The sequence below is a fragment of the Sitophilus oryzae genome, unplaced genomic scaffold (assembly GCF_002938485.1).
Source record: "Sitophilus oryzae breed Bouriz unplaced genomic scaffold, Soryzae_2.0 scaffold_857_pilon_pilon, whole genome shotgun sequence".
In the NCBI taxonomy this organism is placed as follows: domain Eukaryota; kingdom Metazoa; phylum Arthropoda; class Insecta; order Coleoptera; family Curculionidae; genus Sitophilus; species Sitophilus oryzae.
Window position 1 is genome coordinate 517,331 of NW_022147480.1, and position 24,547 is coordinate 541,877.

At 32.5% G+C, this 24,547-nt stretch overlaps 1 protein-coding gene across 2 annotated transcripts in view; it reads right to left on the bottom strand.

Annotated features, from left to right (window-relative positions):
- The window catches only part of LOC115889863, a 365,125-nt gene extending 355,057 nt beyond the window's left edge, over positions 1-10,068 (bottom strand). The window contains exon 1 of one of the 2 annotated variants that reach the window (XM_030909943.1): positions 9,769-10,068. The gene's annotated coding sequence lies outside the window, so the exon portion shown is untranslated. Of the gene's footprint in view, positions 1-7,903; positions 8,005-9,768 lie in introns of those variants that run through there. The other variant, XM_030909942.1, reaches the window with a different exon arrangement.
- Positions 10,069-24,547: the final 14,479 nt, after the last annotated feature.

Here is a 24,547-nt window from a genome sequence, read left to right on the forward strand (position 1 = left end):
TCAGTTTTTAATTATCTGTTCGAGTCGTAGGTTGTCTTGTTCCTTCGAAGGTGCCCAGGTTACAAGTCCATAGTGTATGTGTGTGTGATGTAAAGTGTGACAGTGGCCGCGTGGCGTGGTGAAGCGAATACGAACTCATAACTCCTAAATATGTTTTATGTTAAGAACATTTTTTTTCACATCGCAGAAATCCGCCTAACATATATTCAAATTCGACTGCGTCTACTGATTGCCGCAATGCTCGGATGTTTCCTGGACTAATTAGCGTAGCGAAAATCTAGGTACTTTCCCTCAATCTGGAACTGGGAACTGGAACATTTGGCAGAATAACATTTTTTTTTAATTTTCAGGAGGAAAAGTATCTGGATTTTCCGGAGGATTTTCGTTATTAAAAGTTAGTTTAGAAATTAGAAATATTCGAGAATGTTGGTAGCCGAGCTGACGAATGCTCTTAATAAAGCGGATTTTTGCGATGTGATGCAACTTTTCTAGACATCTAGCTTAAAAAGTTCCTGTATTTTTTCCAAAAAGAGTTGAAAACTTTTTAAAATGTTTTTGATATTATAATAATAGTGTTATATTTGGTTTTATTTGTTTTTTTGTCAAATAAAAATGACAAATAAAAATATTTTTGAAGGTTCTACAGTTTTTTATTTGGTTTGTTAAAAAAAACGAAATATTCTAAATGATTTTTTTAAAAGCTATGTAAGCTAACTTGTTATTTTATTACAAGTGACCAGATGCCTCCCAAAAGTGAATTTTAGGAAATGGACATGTTCGAGACCATGTCCTAAACTGAAACTTACCTTTGAAAGGCACCTGCCCACCTGTTATAAAATAACAAGTTAGCTTACATATAGCTTTTAAAAAAATAATTTAGAATATATTTCTCAATACTGAGTGAAATTAATACTCAGATATGAGTACTAATCGAGTTAAGTGTAACACAAATTTGAGTAAAAGTCACTCAATAAAAGGTGTCTTGAACTCAACACTTAGTGAGTTCACTCATTTTAAAGTGAATAAATTATCAAAATCGATCAAAATCCTACTCAAGGTAAACAATAATGATAAAAAAGGAGTCTTTCGTCTAATCTCGATTGAGTGAAAACACTCAGTGCTTTTCACTCTGAGAATTGAAGATTCACTCGGTTCTGTAGAGTGGAAATTTCACTCAATCGGGTGTGGACAGAAATTGAGAAAGTATTGAGTGAAATCTGAGTGAAATTTCACTCATTTTTTTTACAGTGTATATGTTTATCTTTTCTAACTTAGTTTATTAAGATATTGTTTTATTTTACAGATGTCACAATAATATAAAACAGAATTCCTCTCTAACAGTTTGTTTTGAGAGGATATTTTGTATTCCAGACCACGATTTGTACGAGTAAACCCACTATTAGTTATCTATTTCTGCCTAGACGAAATACTATTTTAATATAGCCCGAGTGATGCCGATTTTCCGAACTGAAGGTGATGGAGCCGTATTTTTTGGCATAGCCCGCTCGATTCGACTGCCAAACGTAGCCCAAACACTAAATGGACAGCCACGTAATGGAATTTATTACTCTATCGCAATATTTACTACATGTTGCATGCGTTATGTCAGCGAAATTAGTTTTTATCGCTGCCATCTGTTATACCGGTATTTATAATTTGTTATAAAACTAAGTAGATGCTTCGAACTTAGAGATATCCCAATGTAGAGTCAAGAACTTTAAAACTACCTCACCGGCAAAAAAAACCGACCACTAAAAACTAGTCCCAATTTCAGAATTGGATTTCTCGTGAACCACTCATTAGATCTTGATGATTTTTTTTCTAAATTGTAAATTAATTCCTTCTTAGCGGATGCTACGTCAGAAATTTTTATTCCGAATTTATTTTGAGCATATACAGGGCACAACAATAAGACGAAGTTCTTTGCTCGAACTTTGTGACACCCTGTAGTGTGCAGCAGCTGTAGTGGCTATTGCTAAATCAAATCATCAATCTTTTGTGAGCATTTTGTTTTTTTAATCACCACATTATCTCTGTTTGTATTGGAGATACAACAAAAAATAAAATAAATTTGGATAAATGAGTTCTAAATTACAAGAAAATGCATTTTCTACGGAAACTTAAAGAGATAGGTAAAAAATGGTATAATACAGTTTGATAGACAATTAAATTGTGCATCTGATTCTCATAAAATATATAGGGTGTTTCATTTAAATTAAACAAGTTATTGCCGTTTAAAGCTAGTAATTATTTAAAATAAATTTTTAGACACTCTGTATAAGGTAGTATAATTTTTATTATTGCAACACATTGATCAATAAATAAACTTCAGTAAATATTTAGTATTAAAAATTTTGATATCCTCGGAGAAATGAAGCCTTAAAATTTATACTGCAATTTCGCAAAATTGAAAATATTTCAAAAACGGTAAGGTTTAAGTGTAATAAACCTTAATCAAATTTACCTTTATTTTAATCGTAGAAACTAAAAATGCAATAATATACAGGGTGTTCCATTTAAAAAAATACAACTTTGATATTTTTTATTTATTTGGGACACTCTGTATCTTGTAAAAATATTTTTAAATTGTAGCTCTAATAGTCCTTCAACGAACCCCAAACTTACAATTTGTAAAAATATCATCGTTTAGCTACAATACTCCGTGTCGTATGTGGTGAACAACCCTGTATAGTCACTTAACAACTAACCTAACATTACAAGAAAAAATATTAAGAAAGAAAGTATACAAAATATGATATATCAATAAATATTTCAGAGACTTCTAGCACTCTAGAAAAATAATTGGATGTGTTTAAAACTTTATTTTAAATCATATCACTTAAATAGGTTCTATGCATTTTAACCATGCGACTGACGGCTGGCAATATACGCAACAAATTGAATTCTAATGCAAATTACAGTCTAATAATAAAATTAATGGCGAAAAATGCAGAGTCCATTATATTAATTTCCTATTCTCATTAAGCGGTTGCGCTGGCCAGTGCTAGGCAGCAAAATATGCAAGATGATAATTTTTTCCGGTCGATAATAGTTAGTGAAAATGTTATTTTGATCTGGCTATCATTAACCTTGTTACAAAATTAAATTAAATACCGTATGTTCGAAAAAAATTGGCCCCCGATTGGCTTGGAAATGACGAATCGATGACATTTCCCATATAATTTTACATATAAAATGACAGCGATCTTCATTTCATAGCCATCGCTGACGCCGTTTTTATTACATCATACGGTATAATGTATATAATTTAAAATTGTAAATATTATTATTTATCGTATAAAAAGAATAAAAATTAATATTATAAAAGATGTATTTTAAACTGAATTTCTGGACTTTTGGAAATTTATTATACAGATACAGGGTGGTCGGAACTGTATTCCGGAAACTTCTGCAGAATATTCTGTAGATAAAGATAAGTAAATAAGTTCGTATAAATGTATGTCCTAGAATGCTTAATTTCGGAGATACAGGGTGTAGAAGTTTCATATTTATTTCGATTTTTTCAAAATAATTTCTGAAATAACGTCAATATCTGGATGAAAATTGGTGTTGGGGAGGTCTTTGACATGACAAATTTGATTTTGATGTCAATATGACTCCTATTTGTAGGGGGCGCCACCTATATGTGTTTTAACTGATTTAAAGAGTAATAACTTTTCGCCCGTACCTGTATAAAACTACCGAATGAAAAAATGGACATTTCCGTGATTTTCTACGTAAAAAATGTCTCTTGGTAAAAATCGTTACGAGCAACCGTTCTCAAGATATTTAGAATGGAAATAGTCAATGCATGTCATTATTGACAAAAAATAAACATATCGAGTAGATAGTTATTTGACTGAAATAATAAATTTGGGAACTTTTTATTTTTTTAAATTAATCAAATTTTTCTTCGAAAAAATGACGATATAACAGTTCCTGTTGAACTTTTGACACAAAAACATTTCAAATTTATGATTTCAGTCTAATAACTCTTTAGTCAATATGTTTAATTTATGTCAATGATGACAGGTATTGATAATTTCGATTCCAAATGTCTCGAGAACCATTACTAGTAGCGATTTTTACCTAGATACTTTTTTTACGCAAAAAATGTCGTAAATGTATATTTTTTTACTCAGTAGTTTTATACAGGTACGAACGAAAAGTTATCACTCTTCGAACCAGTTAAAAAATACGTAGGTGGCGCCCTCAACAAGTAGGAGTCATAATAACATCAAAATCACATTTCTCATGCCAAAAAACTTCCAGACACCAATTCTCATCCAAATATTGACGTTACTTCAGAAATTATTTGGAAAAAATCGAAATAAAAATGAAACTTCTAACCCTGTATCTCCGAAACTACGCATTTTAGGACACGAAGTTTTTTACTTATTTTCCGGAATACAGTTCAGACCACCCTGTATATTAATTATATCGACCCGGGTGATAAAATTAAACAATCAAGACTATTAAATGGGCCAAACCAAATCTAGAAAACGTCAGTTATTGTACCCAATGGCGGTGCTTAAATACGCTGTATTAAAAAGTCGTATTTTAATTTAATGTTGAATGAAAGCGGCCGACAGTTAACCTTTTGATTTTAATAAAATTTGAGGCGACTTTGATTGGCCACAGACCACAGACAACATTATTCTCATATAGGAATTTTCGATTGTCTACAGTATGTCCCCGGATTGTCTTTACAACAGGAAAACTTTTTTATTATTGACATTTTGAGAAAAATATATTCTTCATTAAAATGTTTGCTTGTTCTGAAATGGTTAATCCCGTTTATATTTTTCCAAATTTCCATACCGAAAATATTAAAGAAACATGAAAATACGGTCGAATTTTGAAAGTCCTAAAAATCAAAACACTTTCCTATGAAAATATAATTTTTTAAGGATTTGCAGTTTTGTGTGGTCATAAATATGCGCCTTTCAGATTTTTGAAAAACTTCATGGCTTAACTAGATATTAAAAAAAACAAATTTTATAATTAACTATTTTAAAAATGGTCACTAATTCCATTATAATCTTGTAACGTTTTTAGTTCGTTACATGTCTTTTTTATATATAATATATGATGTCTGGCCTATCATCACCGGATTCCCTCTCGTTCAGGCCGGATAGTTTATTTGACGCGTAATTTTTACGTTCTCTAGTCGCCAACCCTGTTATCGTTCGACACAACCCTGTTACTATTCTGTGGAGGCGCGCGCTGTCAACATCGCTTCTGTCAACTCTCCGTGCTTAACCTCACTTTGTTTTGACGCTCTGTTGTATCCCAGCTTTTGGAAATGGTGATTATTTAAGTCTTGCTGTATAATTTGAATCAGCTGCTATTCAAAGCAACAGGTAAAGATGAGATCTTATCCTTTTAGATTCGATATTATTATTGAATATTTTTAGGGTAGAGTTACGGATGTCCCAACTTGTATTTGTATTTGGCTGGCACGTTGGTGTCCCTTTGCTTTTGTCCTCCAGAATGTCATTTGGAAGAAAGGACAGATTGTTTATTATTTATTGAGCCCTCGGAAGTATTTCGAGGTAGGTTCATTTTGTTTATTAGACAGTGTTTGATTTTAAACAAGAGTTCGTGTTCTTAGGGTCTTACGGACGGACATTGTCTTACGGACAAGTGTCCAAGGTATGGACTATTTTTCAAGGTCCTAGTAGTGTTCTCCTGTGCCACTATCTGATGGACGGATGTCCCATGGACAAGTGTCCCCAGTAGGATTGATTTGTCTTACACATAGAGTGCCCCAGCGTGGATGTGGCTTGAGCCCCGTGCTGCTTCACCCCCATTTCTAAGCCTGGATCGCCGACAGACAGTACAGAGATGCTAGACCTCCTCGCGCTGCTACTGTTTGAAGCAGGGTTACATAAAAGAACAGCTAAGTGTATATTTAAGTTCTAGTTTTGCATTTAACATCTAAAATGTTTTCAGTCTTAAACAGTAACGTACATTTTAAACAATAGCGTACAGACTATATTTAGTGGTTAGATTATTAAGGATATTTATGTCGATGCAGTAGTAAAAGTGTGATTTAGATTTTAGATTTCATAATATCACGCATTGTAATAGTATTACTTTCTATAGACATTATTATTACGCTATACTAACAGATGAATAACGAGATAGATTCTAGAATCTACAGGTTGCAACACATCTGATTTAACACCGTATAAATTTAACAATTTAAATAAAGTAATGCTACTTTTCCTATATTTTCTATAACGTTACACGCATTGTATTTTCTTTATAGTCTTTTCATAGAACGTATTTAATATTATTTACATATATAGTTTTACTCAACAAGTAACCACTATAATAATTATATTAATTGTACAATGCTATTTACCATCAGAATTCATCACGAATAAATATAGTCATTAGTTTTAAGTATTATACAACTGTGTTTTCTTTCTCTGTACATGCCTGGCGCCCAATATCTATATATCTTTTGTTTATTATTATTGATTAATTTTCTCTCTAGTGAAATACCTTATCCACGACTGCTCTCCGATGAAAAGCTGCCGTTCGCAGTGGTAGTTGTTTAAAAAAACGCTACAATCTATTTTAGACAAAAAGTTTTCAGATAAAAGTTGTAGATAATCACATACTTAATGAGATTGTGTTCTACTTATTTTTCTAAAGTCTGTAATTTTTGACATATAACACAAACTTATGTTTTTTTTTTAAATGGAAACCATAGTTAGCCATGACTTCATAGAAAGCGCCATTTTTTAAGATTTTCAGTGATATAAACTATAATATGTTTTTTTCGAAAAATTACAGTTAGAGCCAATTGTGTCATATGTCAAAAATTACAGGCTTTAGAAAGAAACGGAAAACACAGTCTCATTAAGGATGTGATTATCTACAACTTTTATCTGAAAACTATTTGTCTAAAATAGATTATAATGGAATTAGAGACCATTTTTAAAAGAACCGAAATTTGTTTTTCCGAAATATCTAGTAAACCATAAACTTTTTCAAAAATCTGAAAGGCGCATATTTATGACCCCACAAAACTGCAATTCTTTCCCCATTTAGCCGAGTCTCTATCTCCAGTAGTTTCCGAGATACCCATAGAGAACATCGTGGAAAATTCACCCTGTATGTAAAATTATATGGGGAATGTCATCGATCGTCATTTCCAAGCCAACTGGACACCGTTTTTTGTTCGTATGATCGAAAATAACACACATTAGTTTACATTATATGTAAAATTATATGGGGAATGTCATCGATCGTCATTTCCAAGCCAACTGGACGCCGTTTTTTTTTTCGATCATACGGTATAAGCTGTAATAATGCTCATAAAAATAAGTACGGTATGGTGGAAATCGAGGATCAATGACATTTCCCATATAATTTTAAGTTCAGAATGATAGCGATCTTCTTTTCTCAGCAATTCAACAAATTTCTTCAAAACAGTTCAACACCAAAATCGAATTTCTCAAGCCAAAAATCAACCAGACATCAGTTTTGATCCAAACATCTACGTTATTAGTTCCGAAATTATTTGAAAAAAACCGGAATAAAAATGAAATTTCATACACCCTGTACCTTTTTTTACTCATTTTTTCTGCTGAATATATTGCCGAAGCTTCCCGATTACAATTCAGATCACCCTGTGTAATGCAGCTATATTTTTGATTAAGTATTAGTCCCTATAGACCCTTAAACCATTATTATCAAAAAAAGTAACGATATACCCGGAAAAAACTTTAATTATCCATCTTTGGATCATTAATTAATATAAGAAGCAAAAAATACCTTTGAAAATCTCAGGAAATAAGACTATTTAACCCTTACGTATAAAATTTTCGGATGCTATTCACCAATAAACCAAAATATATCTAAAAAACTTCAAAATAAAACATCCTACCTTATTACAAAACGCCTGGTATGGAATAAAACACTCAAAATACACTTAAATCAAACTTTTACCACGTTACACTAGTTAAAACAAACATAAAATGAAATATAAATCTATTTCAGAATAAAATTTGTCTTGTTGGAATGACAAAAACAAATATTCATTGTTTTTTTGTCTGCCATACTTGCCATGGTTGCTAGGATACGTACGGATTTTATTTGGATGGAGGTGTTTCAACGCTACCTATGATCTGCTTCTAATTGCACGGATCGCAGATTGATAAAGATCATCGAGACGAGAAAAAATAGAAGGACTGAGATTCGTGGGGCTACTATGGATGTTATAAATTATAGATATATGAACTTTTATGGAAAAAAATATTTTTTTTTGTGTATTTCGCCATGGAAAGAATAATTTAAAAGAATTTTTATGGAAATTAGTGTATTTTATTAAATATATGGATTTAAATTATAATAAAATAGATATAAATACTATTATTTAATATAAAAATACAGTTTGTTGGTATTTCATAGTTATAATAATGTTTTTAGTTTATCTGTCTATACGTTAAAATGATTTTTTTCCAATTTAGGTATAATTTTTAAAGGTTCCAATGGCTTGATTTGTTTAAAATAGTATTTAAGCATATTTATGAAACATAAATTGGCAAGTCTAGGAGAATAATTAAACAATTAAAAGAAAAAAAAATAGAATGCCTAAAATAGTATACCATAGATATTAAAAATAAAAGAAAGAGGGATTTAAATTTATAGAAACAAGAGATTTTTATGGCGGGGGGGGTGATTTTATAATTAAAAAGAAAGGTTTTGTAGAAATTAAAATATAAAAAAAATTGTGATTTGAAATATAGAAAATAGATATAAAAATATTGATTTTTCTCAAAAAATAGTACATGTACAGGGTGGGTCAAATTCGACGCTTTTAAATGGAAACACCAGTGATAAACCTAGTGATAATAATGATAATAATAATAATCTAGATAATAACGTATTGCAGTAGGGTAATGTCAAATAAAACAATATTAGAAACATCCTAAAAAGTCACAGCGGCCGACTAGATTTTTTCCTAAAAAAATTACAGCTGCCCACTAGATTCTTTAGCTAAAAATGTTTTTTGCCATGACATGTAAGGCTTTACATTTTATTTTTTAATTTCAAATCGGTGAGTTTTATCAAAAAAACACAAGAGATAAAAAAGTTTCTAAATAAACTAAACTATCAAAATTAATTTTTTTTGCATGTGTTTGATAAGATTTTTCTTTAAATTTCATTAACAAGAATGATAGGGGTAGTTTATTTCAACCCCTTCCACTCATTTTAAAAAAGTGAAAAATTACCAGAAAGTGTGTTTTCATAACAGTAATGCTTCCGTAAAATTTCATTAGTCTATCTCTTTTCGTTTTCAAGATAAAAAATAAGAACATTATTTTTCCGCCATCTTTGTACCGCGATATCTCCCTAATGGTTGACTTTTGGCCCAACTACCCTTTATTTTGAACAAGGAATCACCCCCTGAAGTTTTTTGCATTTGTTTTGAAACACCCTGTATATCAATATATAATCAACGTGGATTTATGTATTTTACTTGCTTCTTCTCTACATAACATGTTATAAAATTGAATATAGTAATATAATATATTATTGAGAGTCCTGCCAGCAGGAATTTAGAGTTAGATCGTCAGAAAATCTCATAATTAAATCAGATAATACAGAATTTAACGTTTGATTCAAAGATATTACTTTAAAACAACGTACTGACGATCCTGCTGGCGCAGATTTGAGGTTAGGTCAGCAGGAAAAGCTCGCGTCGGCATCGGACTCCTAAAAATACCTAAATATAAAAAATCTACATACATTGTGTCGTCTGGGTGATTATGTCGGTTATTAAAACAGCCTCTCGGACTACTTATACATATTCTAACACCATTTAACACACGACTTGCACTGATTTTACTCTAGGAGTAGAGAAAAAGACTGGTGAGTCGATGTATATCAAAGATAAATATGATTAAACGACAGAACAATGTAGCAAAATTGTGCTCCTCCTGCTGGGGTGATCTCTGGTGGCCTGAGTGGCCAGGTTGTCGCGACAACAACCGACTTGGTAGCCGTGGTGTATAATATGACTTCGCGCGCGCCCGTCGCCGACCCGGTGCGGTGCCGATGGTGGACTGGCGGCTGCTCGGGCTGGCGGGACCTCGCTGGCGGCTGCCACGACGTCGCGCGTCGGGGTCGGCGACGCGGCCCGCCGCCGGCCAGACGGGAAATACGAACAGAGATCGGGTCGTCTCGGATGGGATCGGCAGGCGAGGAGTCCCGGGAGCGGCGGGACACCGGGAATGTTTGGTCGAGGTGTGCGGTGGTTTGTTTACGTGGTGGTCTAGTGGCAAAAAGGAATTTTGAGGGTGCCATGAACTACTGTATTTCTTTTCCAGGTAGTCGTATTTTTTTAAATTCCGGAAAACTGAAAAGAATCCAGCTAGATGGAAAAGAAACACTGCCGTCACAGGAAGTCAAAATATGGGGCTGCGACCTTAACATTTGTAAGAAAAGTAAGCGCCATGATTACTTATGGAGGAGTTGGTTGGTGCACTAAACTGAACAACGTACAAGTCAAAACCTGTGCAAAATGCAGAGACTGGCATGCATCTGCATCACAGGAGAGCTCTAACAACCTCCCTAATAGCAGCAATGGAAGGCATTCTGAACCTAACACTATTGACTGGTCATTGTCAGCTCAGAAGCTTGAAATACCTCCCCCCCCCCACCAAAGAAAAATTGCACTTCTCCAACTCCCAATGGATGACTTTGAGAAACATCTCAATGTAGTATTGAGCAAGAGAGAAATATGTGCTCAGCAGTTAAAAGACCATGACATAACTTGGTATACTGATGCTTTCAAAACCAATGCAGGAACAGGGATCGAAGTATTTGGGCCGAGAACTAAATAATACGAACAAATGGACACCTACCCCATCATACTTTAGGCAGAAATCTACGCTAGTGAAAGATGTGTACGAGTTATCCTATATAGAAACTATCGGAAACAAGAAATAACCATCTTATCCGACAGTCAAGCAGCCTTAAGAAGAGCGATCACCTCAGTAACCATTCGAAGTTGGTGAAAAAATTCTTAGAGCTGAACAAATTAGACAAGGAAAATAAAGCTCTCCTACTCATCAAAAGATAGAAGGCATTGAAAAAGCAAACGCTCTAGTTAAAAAAAACAGAGAACACTCGACGAAATAGATCAGAACCGTTCTGCTTCCCAAGTGGAAATCAATTTAAAGCAGAAGTCATAATCCTAGAAGACTTCATCCGTAACCTGGAATGGGTATTCTTACTATTCTTCAACGGTTTAAGACACTCGAAGAAATTTTTCAGAACTTACGATCAAGAAATCACGGATCAACAATCGAATATTCTTCATTTTATTGATTTTATAGAAAGCACTGTTCATTAAAATGTTGTATCCTATGTTATAGGGCTTGTTTCTCTCTACAATTTCCTGTCTCACAATGTACCGTTTGTGACCAGGAAGGGTTCATAGTTTCATAGATGTCGATTTTCGAAAGAAATCAGAACATGTACATTATTTCGTATATTCTTCATTTTATTGATTTTATGGAAAGCACTGTTCATTAAAATGTTGTATCCTATGTTATAGGGCTTGTTTTTCTCTACAATTTCCTGTCTCACAATGTACCGTTTGTGACCAGGAAGATTCCTGAATCCAGGAAATTTCCTTACGAATCAACAATCAAGAAAAATATTTGATGTCAAGATCAATAGTTCTTCTCCGATTTTTATAGCATTGATCAACAACACAATTTACAATCTGCCTACTAAAAGAAAAAAATTGGCGCCGGGAGGCACGTATAGCTGCCCATACTAAAATATATTAATAAAAAGTTTGTAGGCAGTTCTTTTAGTTTCAAAGTAAAGGAATTTTTCCAATTTTTTTATCTCAAACGCTGCGACTTTGACTGATTTTGATGTTATTACAAACTTTGTTACAAATATTATGGCTAATCTTAAATTGAAAACCGCGTTTCGTTAGCTACTGGAATTTTGGAGTTACGATTTTTTAAAATTTTTAACCCCTCCCATACCCCCTTATCAACCCCCCACCCCCACCAAAAACTAATGGCCAAATTCTCGGGTGCCAGAATATTTTTGTGCCAAATCTGGTTAAAATCGGTTTAGCGGTTTTTGAGTTATCGTGTTACAGACAGACGGACAGACAGACAGACAGACACCATGAAAATATTTTTTCTGTTGGTATGGTCGGCTAAAAATATGAAAATAAAAAATTGGAAGATAATGTCCATTAACAAGAAATACTTTCGCAATGACATGGGACATCTTTACGTAATAACTGTAATTGATGTGCCATCATGAATGCGCGTATTTATAGCGTGGAATAAGCGATTCGCGTTTGAAAGCTTTAAAAAGTGAACAACAAAAAAAGGAGACGAGGAGTTCATTTTCTAAGAGCTTCAACGTGTCGTTACTAAAGCAACTGCTGGAACATCGTCCGAGCTAATGAATATACATGGATTTTATTCATTCATATAATAAGCGTCATTTGTCAATGACGGATTCGTAAATGGGCTATTGCGCGCTGGACTTTTGCATGCAGGATGTCACAATTTTCAGTGAATATGCAGGGTCCGGCAAGAGTGCGTCGGGCATCTGTAGCTCTTATAATTAAAAATTTAGGAATTTTGTTTAAGTGTAAACCTATAATATATACAGGGTGTCCCAGAAATGAGTGCAGATATTTTAAGGGGTGGTAGATCTGGTCAAAATAAACATATTTCCTCTTTACCATTTTTAAAATAAATTGAAAATAACCGAGTTATTTAACTTCGAAAATTTTAAAAAATAATCTCAAAAATAACATTTTGAGAACCGCCGGCAGATATCGCCAACTACATCCAATTACCCGGATCAAGCCCGGATTTCAGTTAATTCGGCGCACTGTGTTGCCATAGGGACAAGAAAGTATATGTTAAAAGTAAGTCATAAAATCACAACACCTGAGGAGTTTGCAGAGATGCATTACATTTTTAAGGTTGTGATATTATTACATAAAATAAATTAAAAGTTAAATGTTTAATAATGTGTTAAAAAAGTTAAATTAAAAAACTTACCCAACATTAAAAAAGATACTTATGACAGATCGATGTAACTGTGACAGTTCTCTTTTTCGATATACACTTAATTAAAATACACTTTACTGTGCTGCTTTACTTGTACATGCTATTATAATAACTACTAAAATAACAGTCCCCATTTTTAACACATTATTTTCATATAGGCCTCATCACAATTTGAACCACTGATTTACAAAACACCTTGAAAAGCACACATTACTTTGAATACCTTTCTGAATGAATAAATGTTGAGAATTATTGTTTCTTACCGCCACTTTCCGAACCACTTTCAATCTAAGAAAATACATGTTTCACTCAACAATTTTAAATACGTATTTTGGTTTTTCGCTATTTTTTCTATGTATTTCAACAATTCCATCAACAGCCCAACCGTCGCGTCGGCCGTCGGTCAAGAGAGCGGCGCATCACTGGTAACTGCTCCTTTGTCGCGCCGCCGTGTCGAGCTTGCATCATGCGAGGTTGCCGTAATGTAATTTCAACAATTTCAAATTCATGACACTCGAAGCAATCAAATTCTTATTAAATTTTAAAAATAAAACAGAAAAACATGAAAGGAAACAAACAAAACACAAATGAATTGGTTATTGATAAGGTTACAAAAAAGAAATTTCTAAAATGTGTATCGTAATTCAGAATTTAATACATCGAAAACAGCCCGACGAATAATCAATTCATTTTGGTTTTGTTTATTTCCTTTTATGTTTCTCTGTTTTATTTTTAAAATTTAATACGAATTTGATTGCTTCGAATGTCTTGAATTTGAAATTGTTGTAACTACGGCAACGTTGTTTAACATCGTCGTCTGACGCAAGCCCGACACGACGGCGCGGCGACCGGCGACTCAAAGGACCAGTTCACACGCGGCAGTTTTTGGCTGACAGTTAGGCTGTCGATGGAATTGTCGAAATACATCGAAAAAATAGCGAAAAAACAAAATACGTTGTCAATAATTGTTGAGTGAAACATGTATTTTCTTAGATTGAAAGTAGTTCGTAAAGTGGCGATAAGAGATACAGACATTTATTCATTCAGAAAGGTATTCAAAGTAATGTGCGCTTTTCAAGGTGTTTTGTAAAACAGTGGTTCTAATAAAACAGAGAAACATGAAAGAAAACAAACAAAACAAAAATGAATCGATTATTCGTATGGCTGTTTTCTAAATTTCTTGAATTGAATTCTAAATTACGATAAACATTTTAGGAATTTCTTTTTGTGACCTGATTGTGAATAATATGAATCATTTTATTAAATTTATTCCAAAATAAAGTTATTTTGCAGCATAACAAAGATTTTCGTAAACGTCATAAACGTAATGTTTTAGTTAATTTTCGGTGGTTTTTGTTAAGTTTTCATTGAAAGGGTAAGTACTAAAAATAATTAATGTGTTTTTTTTCTATAATTATTAATAATGAGCACTGATAAAATATTAAATTTAACATTCCTAATTTTTTGAGTAAAAATTTGTCTATGAATTTATAAATGTAGAACTATGTTCCGCCGAACTATGTAGAATGTGGATAACATAGGAGGTTGCAACACTGCAAGGTTTAGATACACCGTAGGGAAATCTCAGGTGAATATAGAAGTGTCACTAAAAAGTTTTTTTAAATTTCCCGGAAAATGTCAAGATAAATTTTAAATTTTCAACATTTTTTTTTCGCAAAAAAAACTCATAGGCGTGTTTCTGGGGTTGAACTATACTACCAGTTAAAGTATTTGCACTTATTTCTGGGACACCCTGTATAATCATATGTACTAGCGTGTACCAGCGACTTCCTTCGCGTCGAATTAATCATTTGTAATGGTGATGATAAAGCAAAGCAAGAATTTCCATTAACATACAAACTGGATAAAATTTTCTCACATTTTTGTCATTTATGTCAGCATGAGAAAAAAATAATATGGCGATATTATTATATAACTTGGTAATATTTGAGGGGTAGTTTCATCTCGTTGGAATTTGACTTTCGAAAAATCCGTTTGCCAAAAATAAGCTTTTTACATCAAGCACTTTAAGCAGAATCGTGGTTAAGAAATTACCCAACTTTTTGGATCACCCTGTATGATTTTTTAAAAAAATTTACAATATGTAAAAAAAAACAAATAAATTATGCTTATCCAAGCGTTTTCCCGAAAGACTAACCGTTTTTTAAATAACAGATATTGTAATATTTGAGAGGCGTTTTCACCCTCTTGGAATTTTAGATTCGAGAAACCCGTCCTTATCGAACCTCTACACCCCACAGTCAATCCGTTTGCCAAAAATTAGCTTTAAACGCCAAGCAGTTTAAGCAGAGTCGTGATTACTCAATGGTTATATTTTATGAAACACCCTGTATACATTTTTAAAAAATCTTAAAATATGTAAAAAAACAAAATAAAATATACGTGTTTAAGCGTTTTTTCGGAAACTTGACCGTTTTTTAAATAAAAAATATTGTAATATTTGAGGGGTGGTTTCACCCTCTTGGAACTGGAATTTGGAAAAATCCCTTCTTATCGAACACCCTAGAATCAACCTATATGCCAAAATTGAGCTTCTTACGTTGAGTGGTTTGAGCAGGATCATGATTAATCAGTGAGTCAGTCACTTAAGGATTTTATATATTAGTATAGATTTTTAGAAGATACCATTCCTGGTACATCTAATTTATAATATTTTAACATCTGACTCATTTCCTATTGACCACAGAGCTTGAATCCACGCGCTGCATCTGATTATTATCAATACAAATTAACTACAAATTATCCGAATGATCGCTTCGATATTCCAAAGGAAATGATGATGATGTCTAATATGCAAATGTCGAAACATTATCCCACATCGGTCATCACGAAATGCTGGTAGCAATCGCTCGACATAGAAAAAAGAAGAACGAGAAAATAATAGTAATAAGGAGGCATCTAAAACAGAATGATTACGAACTGGTGAATTTAATTTGATAATCGCTCAGTAATAGGGATGTTGGTGTTTGAAAAAATATCGATAGTTTCAGTATCGAGATCAACGATTTTGATGAAACAGGGATAGCAGTATTTAGGCCGAGCCAACGGGTATGTTTTGGTTTGGTTTGGATTGTTTGGTCAAATATACAAGGTCAACTAAAATTTAGGTAGCTGTTATCGAAATTTAAAAATTACTCTTCATTTTCACAAAATATAAAATATGTCAAAATCCTTAGACTTTAGGTATATGCTTCTTTAATAAAACTCACCTTTATGTTCTTCCTAGAATCCGAAAATCAATTAATATACAGGGTGAGTTTCCTACGATGTTCTCTATGGGCATCTCGGAAACTAGTGGAGATAGAGAGTCGTTTAAATGGGGAAAGAATTGCAGTTTTGTGGGTTTCCTTTCAGATTTTTGAAAAAGTTCATGGCTTACTAGATATTTCGAAAAAAACAAATTTTGGCTATTTTAAAAATTGTCCCTAATTCCATTACAATCTATTTTAGACAAAAAGTGTTCAGATAAAAGTTGTAGATAATCACATTCCTAATGAGTTTGTGTTCTCCGATTTTTTCTAAAGCCTGTCATTTTTGACATATGACACAAACATTTGTTTTTTTAAATGGAAACCATAGTTGGCTATGACTTCATAAAAAGCGCCGTTTTTTAAGCTTTTCAGCGATATAAGCTATAATATGTTTCTTTCACAAAATTACTGAGGAGAGAATTCTTATCTTTCTTGACTAATTTCACTTAGTTAGCCATGGAAACAAGTTCAATCGTCGTTGCTCTCGGAAATGTGAAATTGTGCCACATCCAATCTTTGTAAATTAAAATAAACAAAAATTGTAAATAAAAATTTTTCAAATGAAGAAAAGCATGTAGGATTATTGGTTAAACTATTCTTGGCTATACAGGATACGTTGACCGGTGAAAGTTACTTACGTTTTTTAGAGAACGGTTTTCAATGGTGTTCAAATTTTGTTGTGATTTATAACTTATAAAAAGACAAAATATGTTATTAAACGGCTCTTTACAATTTAGATTACACAAACTAAAACTCAAAAAAATAATATCACTACGTACACTTTAAGTTATTTTAGAAAATGTTCAAAAAATACGCAATTATTTTGAGTACATAAATGCATCTTTTTAAAACTGAATTTCTAGCTATTGTCACAGAACGACCGGTCGCCTCAATTAAACTTCTCCTGTTTCGCCTCTTCGAGTGCCTCTCTTAATTCATAAGTTTTTTTGTAAACCTTGTTAACCATACCGCATAAAAAAATCTAAAATGGATAGGTCAGGTGACCGAGGAAACCCATGCAATTGGTCCACCCCCCTGAGTCTACATAATTATGATATAAATAATTTTTTAAATAACATTTTTTTCATTATGGGGGGGGGGTTGGTGCGTCATAATGAAAGTCATGTTGGAACCACTGTATTAATGCGCGAGTATCTAAATTTAACTTTTCTAACATGTCTTGAAAACCGTTTTCTAAAAAACGTAACGTTGACCGGTCAACGTATCCTCGAAACTGTATGGCCAAGAAAAGTTGAACCAATAATTCTACACGCTGTTCTTCATTTAAAAAACTCTTATTTACAATTTTAGTTTATGTTAATTTACAAAGATTGGATGGGACAATTTCACATTTCTGAGAGCAACGGCGATTGAACTTGTTTCCATCGCTAACTAAGTGAAATTAGTCAAGAAAGATAAAAATTGGTTATAACTCAGTAATTTTGTGAACGAAACATATTATAGCTTATATCGCTGAAAAGCTTAAAAAACGGCGCTTTTTATGAAGTGATGGCCAACTATGGTTTCCATTTAAAAAAACATATGTTTGTGTCATATGTCAAAAATGACAGGCTTTAGAAAAAATCGGAGAACACAATCTCATTAGGGATGTGATTATCTACAACTTTTATCTGAAAACTTTTTGTCTAAAATAGATTATAATGAAATTAGGGACAATTTTTAAAATAGCCAAAATTTGTTTTTTTTCGAAATATCTAGTAAGCCATGAACTTTTTCGAAAATCTGAAAAGCGCATATTTATGACCCCACAAAACTGCAATTCTTTCCCCATTTAACTGATTCTCTATCTCCAGTAGTTCCCGAGAAACCCATAGAGAACATCGTAGGAAACTCACCCTGTATAGTATGTTCATTAGAAAAAACACAACTTCGATGTGTAACTTTTTTTGGGGACACCCTGTATAATTCTATATATTTTTATAAAATGCTTTCAGTTAATCTACATATGCTGGCAAAATTTTAATTTCGATATAAACTACCATTCTTCTTGGAGCCTCCGCGGCGTATGAGAGGCGCCACCCTGTATAATGAATTCTAACTCCCTATACAATTTACAACCTTCAATCTATAATAGAAATATCGATACATTAAATAAACTATCGATATTTTGACATACCGATACATCGGACCCATCCCTACCGACTAGTAATTATGCAATTAAAAGAAGGGGAGCAGCAGAGGCGGCAGCAGCTGTAGTCGGGCGCGGAGCGGCAGGATGCACATATCAATCAGCCGGTTGATATGCGCGTCCGGTCAAGAAAACGTCGGTCAGACGATGGCCATGATGGAGAGCCCTTCCAATAATTGGATTTCCGAGCTTTTCCTCTGCCCCGATACAATCAGTATAAAGTAGTCGAGTTTATTAGAGAAGAACGAACAGGAGCCGTTCGGTACTATCGCGGTGGCTCTCGAGGAATCCGCAGAGGTTTTAGCTAATTAAGCAAGGTCGTTTGTTGGTAAACGGAGTACTATTTCAGTTGGCTTGAGAGATAAATTGAATGGTGAAATGTTACTGACCACTGCAGGGTGTCCGTTATTTACAAAGTTGATCATTTTTCTCACGACACCCTCTAAATTTTTAGTTTATTATCTAAAAAATAACAGACCATTGTAAACCTTTAATGTTTACAATAAACCTTGCCCCAAAGACGATTCATTTCCCATTTAAAAACATGGGAATTTGCCACTTTTAACAAATAATTTTTTTCTCTCGATCTTGTTCTCTTGTAGCCATAAAAATCACATATTCTTGTACAGAATTGAACGCTCTACAAAAAAGGTGTCTTACAATTTTTCGATAAATCTACTCTTTCAAAAGTTATTCACGGTTAAAATTAACCACTCGGTAAATTCCTAAACTTTTCAACTTTTTTGACAAAATTATGATTATTTTTGAAAAAATTAATCTATTACTGTAAAAATATACAATTCTGATGTTGTTAAGGTTGGTAATTAAGAAATCTTCTAGTCTAATGAAGTTTAAACCATTTAAGTATCGCTGATTTATTTTAATAAACATTTTTTAGATGGATTTTGATATTTCTTCTTATACTCGCTTACAATATGAATCACATATTGTTTTTCATTTTCACTTCTAGATAAAATATTAATGTATTCTTCTGATAATTTAACGGCTCTTTCTGCAGTATCATTAACTGCTCTCAAATGTTTCGCAATTTCTGAGACTCTCATATATCGGGGATCCGTTAACCATTCCGTACTGTCCTTGCAGAAAACTTGTATCAATTAAATTAAAAACCGTGTAAAAAATTGTAACGAATTTGAATCTATGAAATAATCAATATTTTTGTTTATAAATCATTTAAAATCATCCTGATTAAAAATGGGGCGTTTAGAAATATCGAGAAAAAAATATTAAATTTTTCAAAAATAATCATAATTCTATCAAAAAAGTGAATAACTTTCGAAGGAGTAGGTTTATCGTATAATCATCATGTATAATCAAAAGTAAGTAAAAGCCTTTTCACTTATAAAACAAAAAAGCGTGTTTCCTTTTGAAAAAAATGATTTATAATAATTTTTTAATCGCTCAATTCCATGACAGCTACGGCTAATATTATATGACATTCGAACAATTTAATTTTTGAAATAGAGAGCCAGATGTCTTCTCTTTATGTCACAGTGGCTGTGGTAAACACTAGATTTGTCGTTTAGGCCATACAGATTTTTTTGACAGGCAGTTTTTTTCCTCCAAAAGTTTTAAATATTCTTTTTCTCAAAAACGGTTAATGTTAGATATAGTGTGTTTGATATCAAAATTCATCAAATTTTACAGAGAATTTAAGTATGTAATAAAAAATGGGGGTACCCATTTAAAATAAGAAAGTTCCTGTCAACTTCCGCTATTTCCGGAAGTGTCGCCATATTGAAAATATTTTTAATCGATAGATCTAGTTGCGAAACAGTGATGTGCAAAAAATCTCCGATCTAGATATTGTAGTTCTCTATAGCGATGGGAACTATCGAATGAATTAGACTATCGAATGGTTTCTGAATGAATGATTTCAACTATCGAATGGTTTTATTCGAATAAAATCATTCATTCATTTGTATACTAAAGCATATGTGACAATCTCGCCGTGCGACTAAATGATTATCGTTGAGCCACGACTATCGAATGCTTTTGGTAAATGAAATTTAGTATTCGTTTGATTTTTGTGTGCGTCAGTGCATTATTAGTTCTTCCAAATTTTTATAACTTCGCCGTATAAATACTGTGCTATTCTTGCGTTTATTAAAATATTTAAAATACTAAAATAGTAGTTTTTTTTTAATTTTATTTATTGACGATTGTGTGCATGTGCAGATGATGTGGTTTTTCGTAGTCCGATCTTTCAATTATTTAATTTTATATGGTATATGGTCTATTTTTTAATGGGAAATTTTGAGAAGTAGCAATTTTTAAGAGAGATGAGATGAACTTACAATTAATTTTAAAAATACATACCTATTTGTATTTTAGATGTTTTAATAATATGAATTAGTTGAACTTAATAATCATATTTAAGTAATGTGGTAATGGTTATCGAACTCAAACTATGGGGTGAGAAAATTAAAATGAAAGTTTTACACGTGCCAATTTAAAAAAAAGGTTAACAATGTTTGTATTTTGTTTATGCTAATTCTCTTACATGTAGTTTTTTGCGAAGAAATATTTCATTTATTTTTTAAAGTAAGTGCCAGTAAAAGTAAATATAATTTTTAAATAGTAATATAAAGCACCTAATATAAATAATTTTGATTTCTAATTTTTTATTTATATTTTCCTTCCATTACATTGCATGCTTAGAAAATTAATAAATGTTTATATTTCATGATTTTAAAATTTGTTGTTAATATAACAAATTAGTTCTGTAATTATTATTCTTTAATAGACCAACGGTGCCAAAAAATTTAGAGACTATATTATTTTTAAATAGGATCTAATATAAATAATTTTGACATCTAATTTGTTGTTTATATTTTGCTACTACTTAAAATAATGTTTATATTAAATGATTTTAAATTTTGTTGTTAATAGGTATAACAAATTATTACTGTTATTATTATTTATTAAACCAGTCTTTGCTTAAAAACATTAAAAATCATTTTCCTATATCCAAAATAACAAGTATTATTGCAGTGTAACAACAGAATATTAATTAAAAAAATGCAGAATATATAGACATACTATCCCTAACTAACTAAAGCCAAACAATAATATTCTTTGCTAATATCAACTAATACCAAAATATGGCAACAGCGCCCTTCATTATGTATTTTCTGTGTAAATACTAGCACCTCAATAAAAAAAATAATGTGTCCTTATTTTTATCTGACTCCGCAAAAAATCAAAGATGCCGGCTTCTTTCATAGCATTGCCACCGACCGCTGTCGGGTTTCTCGGAAAGAAACCTACGTCGTCGGGCGACAACTAAAATTCAGTTAATATTTTATTATAATCGATCCTGACGAATAAATGAATTTCATAAATGAATGAATTTTATAAATGAATGTTTTTTTTTAGAATACAATGTTTCAAGGCAGATGACGGATCTATTCGATAATTTTTATTCGAATAGTTTTCAACGAATGTTTTCTTACTAACTATCGAATTATTCGAATGAATTGCAACTATCGAATGTTTCGATAGTATTCATTCGATAGTTCCCACTACTAGTTCTCTAGAAACTTCTAATGCAATTTCAGCCTGGGATACCCTGTAGATGTGTTAACAATGATAATATAGATTACACTCTTCTCTTCCTCCTTACTCCTTACTTAACTCCTAAATCCCTCCCTCCTAAACCAAGCACATTTCATAAAGCGTCCTTGTCCCGAAGCGACAGACAGACAGACATCCAGGCTTTAACGCCGAGGACGTCCCGATGATGATGATGACCGCCGTCAGACTTAAACTCGGGCGAAGAATGATGGTCCGTGTAGCGGCGTAAAGGGGGACACACACCCCCTTCACGACGATGCGACGTTCGACTGTTCTTATTTTGTCTGGCGGGCCAGACGGCCGTAATGACGTAATTACGTGGCGTGGTCAATCAGAGTGAGCGGATGGAAAAGGGACCAAAAAGGAAACGACGAGGAGTCTGATAGAAAGGGGTTTAAAAGAGCGTGAAGAATGGAGAAGTTATTGTAGGACGGTGATAAAAAGAACTCGTCGTCTGTATGTCTGGAGAAAATATGCTTGAATAATTTTTTTTTGCTAGCCATATGAATATTTTTTTTTGAAACGTCACAAACGTATTAATTTTTGCGGCGTGATTGGAACATAAAAAACACATAAATTGTCAAATTCAACGAGCGTAACCATAGTTTCTCGATATATAATTACTTACAAAGCTTTTTAGCGTTATTAGCTTTGGTTATTGGTTTGATTTTTTTTATATTACTTGGAACGTTTAAAATTGTCAAACGTACAGGGTGGGGCCTTTTATACGACGCGGAGGCTCCAAGGAGAACGACAGTTTCTATTGAGATGAAATTTTGTGAGCATATATGAAGGCTAATTTAGAACATTTCTTAAAAATATAGAGGTCTGCAGGGTGGACCCCCTATATAGTAATTACTTTTCGAATTCTAGGAGAAAAATAAAGGTGAGTTTCATTAGAGAATTATATGACTAAAATGCTAGGTTTTTGACATATTTAACATTTTCAAAAAATAAAAAATAATTTCAAAGTTTCAATAAAAACTACTTAAACTGGAATTTTCCCGGTATAGCCTAATATGAAGTTAAAATAACTATTTTACTTAAAACTAAATTAGAACTTGACCCAAAAAGACACACAGGGTGAGACAAAATTTATATTGAACATTGATCACTTTTAAAAGCAAGCTCCTCTCTTATTTTAAATGGAACACCCAGAATGTTATTCCGATATTCAATTGGGAATTTACATCTCTTCAAAATACTACTTCTTGCCTATCCATCCAACAAAGATTTTTCTAGATATTTTTATTTTTATGATTTATTGTCAGTAGATGTTTATTATTTGATGAAATATAGGTGGCTGTGATATGTCTAACGTTACATTAACATAGCTGTCACCTGTCACATTAGTTCAACTTTAACAACTAGTTATCATTTTGTGTCAGTTAAATCAAAAAAAAATTCTCTGAAATTTTCCGAAAATGGTAATTTATCCTACATCAGAGAGAATTGATTTGATTCTATTAACTATTAGTTGGTTACTGCAGTGTGCATTCACCAATTAATAGAATATTCAAATGCTCTCCATATTTATTTAGTCTCGACTTTTTTTATAGGGGTATCTTTGCAAAATAAAAACACTAAATCACCACAATACACCAAAACACTTTTACTTTTACACTGGACGCGCGTTTCGCTAACCATGTTAGCATCATCAGCAGATGATTATAAACTGAAATCAGCAGATGATTATAAACTGAAATCAGTTTATAATCATCTGCTGATGATGCTAACATGGTTAGCGAAACGCGCGTCCAGTGTAAAAGTAAAAGTGTTTTGGTGTATTGTGGTGATTTAGTGTTTTTATTTTGCTGTGTAACACCAAAGGTTCCAACCCTCAACTGTAAGGGGTATCTTTACAAAACTCGACCAACTATTATGGACAACATGAGAGAAATTATTGTGACTGCTTTTCGAAATAGAACCCCACATATGCGTTTTAACACGAAAAGGTCATATGAAAAAAGAATGATTTGTTGCAGTGAACAGGAAAGGAAGCATTTTGAGCATTTGATTTCATCTAGCTAATTTTTGTCACATAATTATACGTTTATATCTAGTCTTAATTCTGTAAAAATTGAAAAATGTTTTAAACGTGTATTTTTTTATTATCGATGAATATTTTACTCTACGTCCTTGAATTTTTGTTAAATTAATTAAAGGTATATCCACAGCCACCTAGACTTTATCAAATAAAGATCTACTGACGTAAAATCATAAAAATCAAAATATCTAGAAAAATCTTTGTCTAAGGGGTAGGCAATCTTAATAGTTTTTTGTAGCGATGGGAACTATCGAATGAATTAGACTATCGAATGGTTAATGAATGAATGATTTCAACTATCGAATGGTTTTATTCGAATAAAATCATTCATTCATTTGTATACTAAAGCATATGTGACAACCTCGCCGTGCGACTAAATGGTTATCGTTGAGCCACGACTATC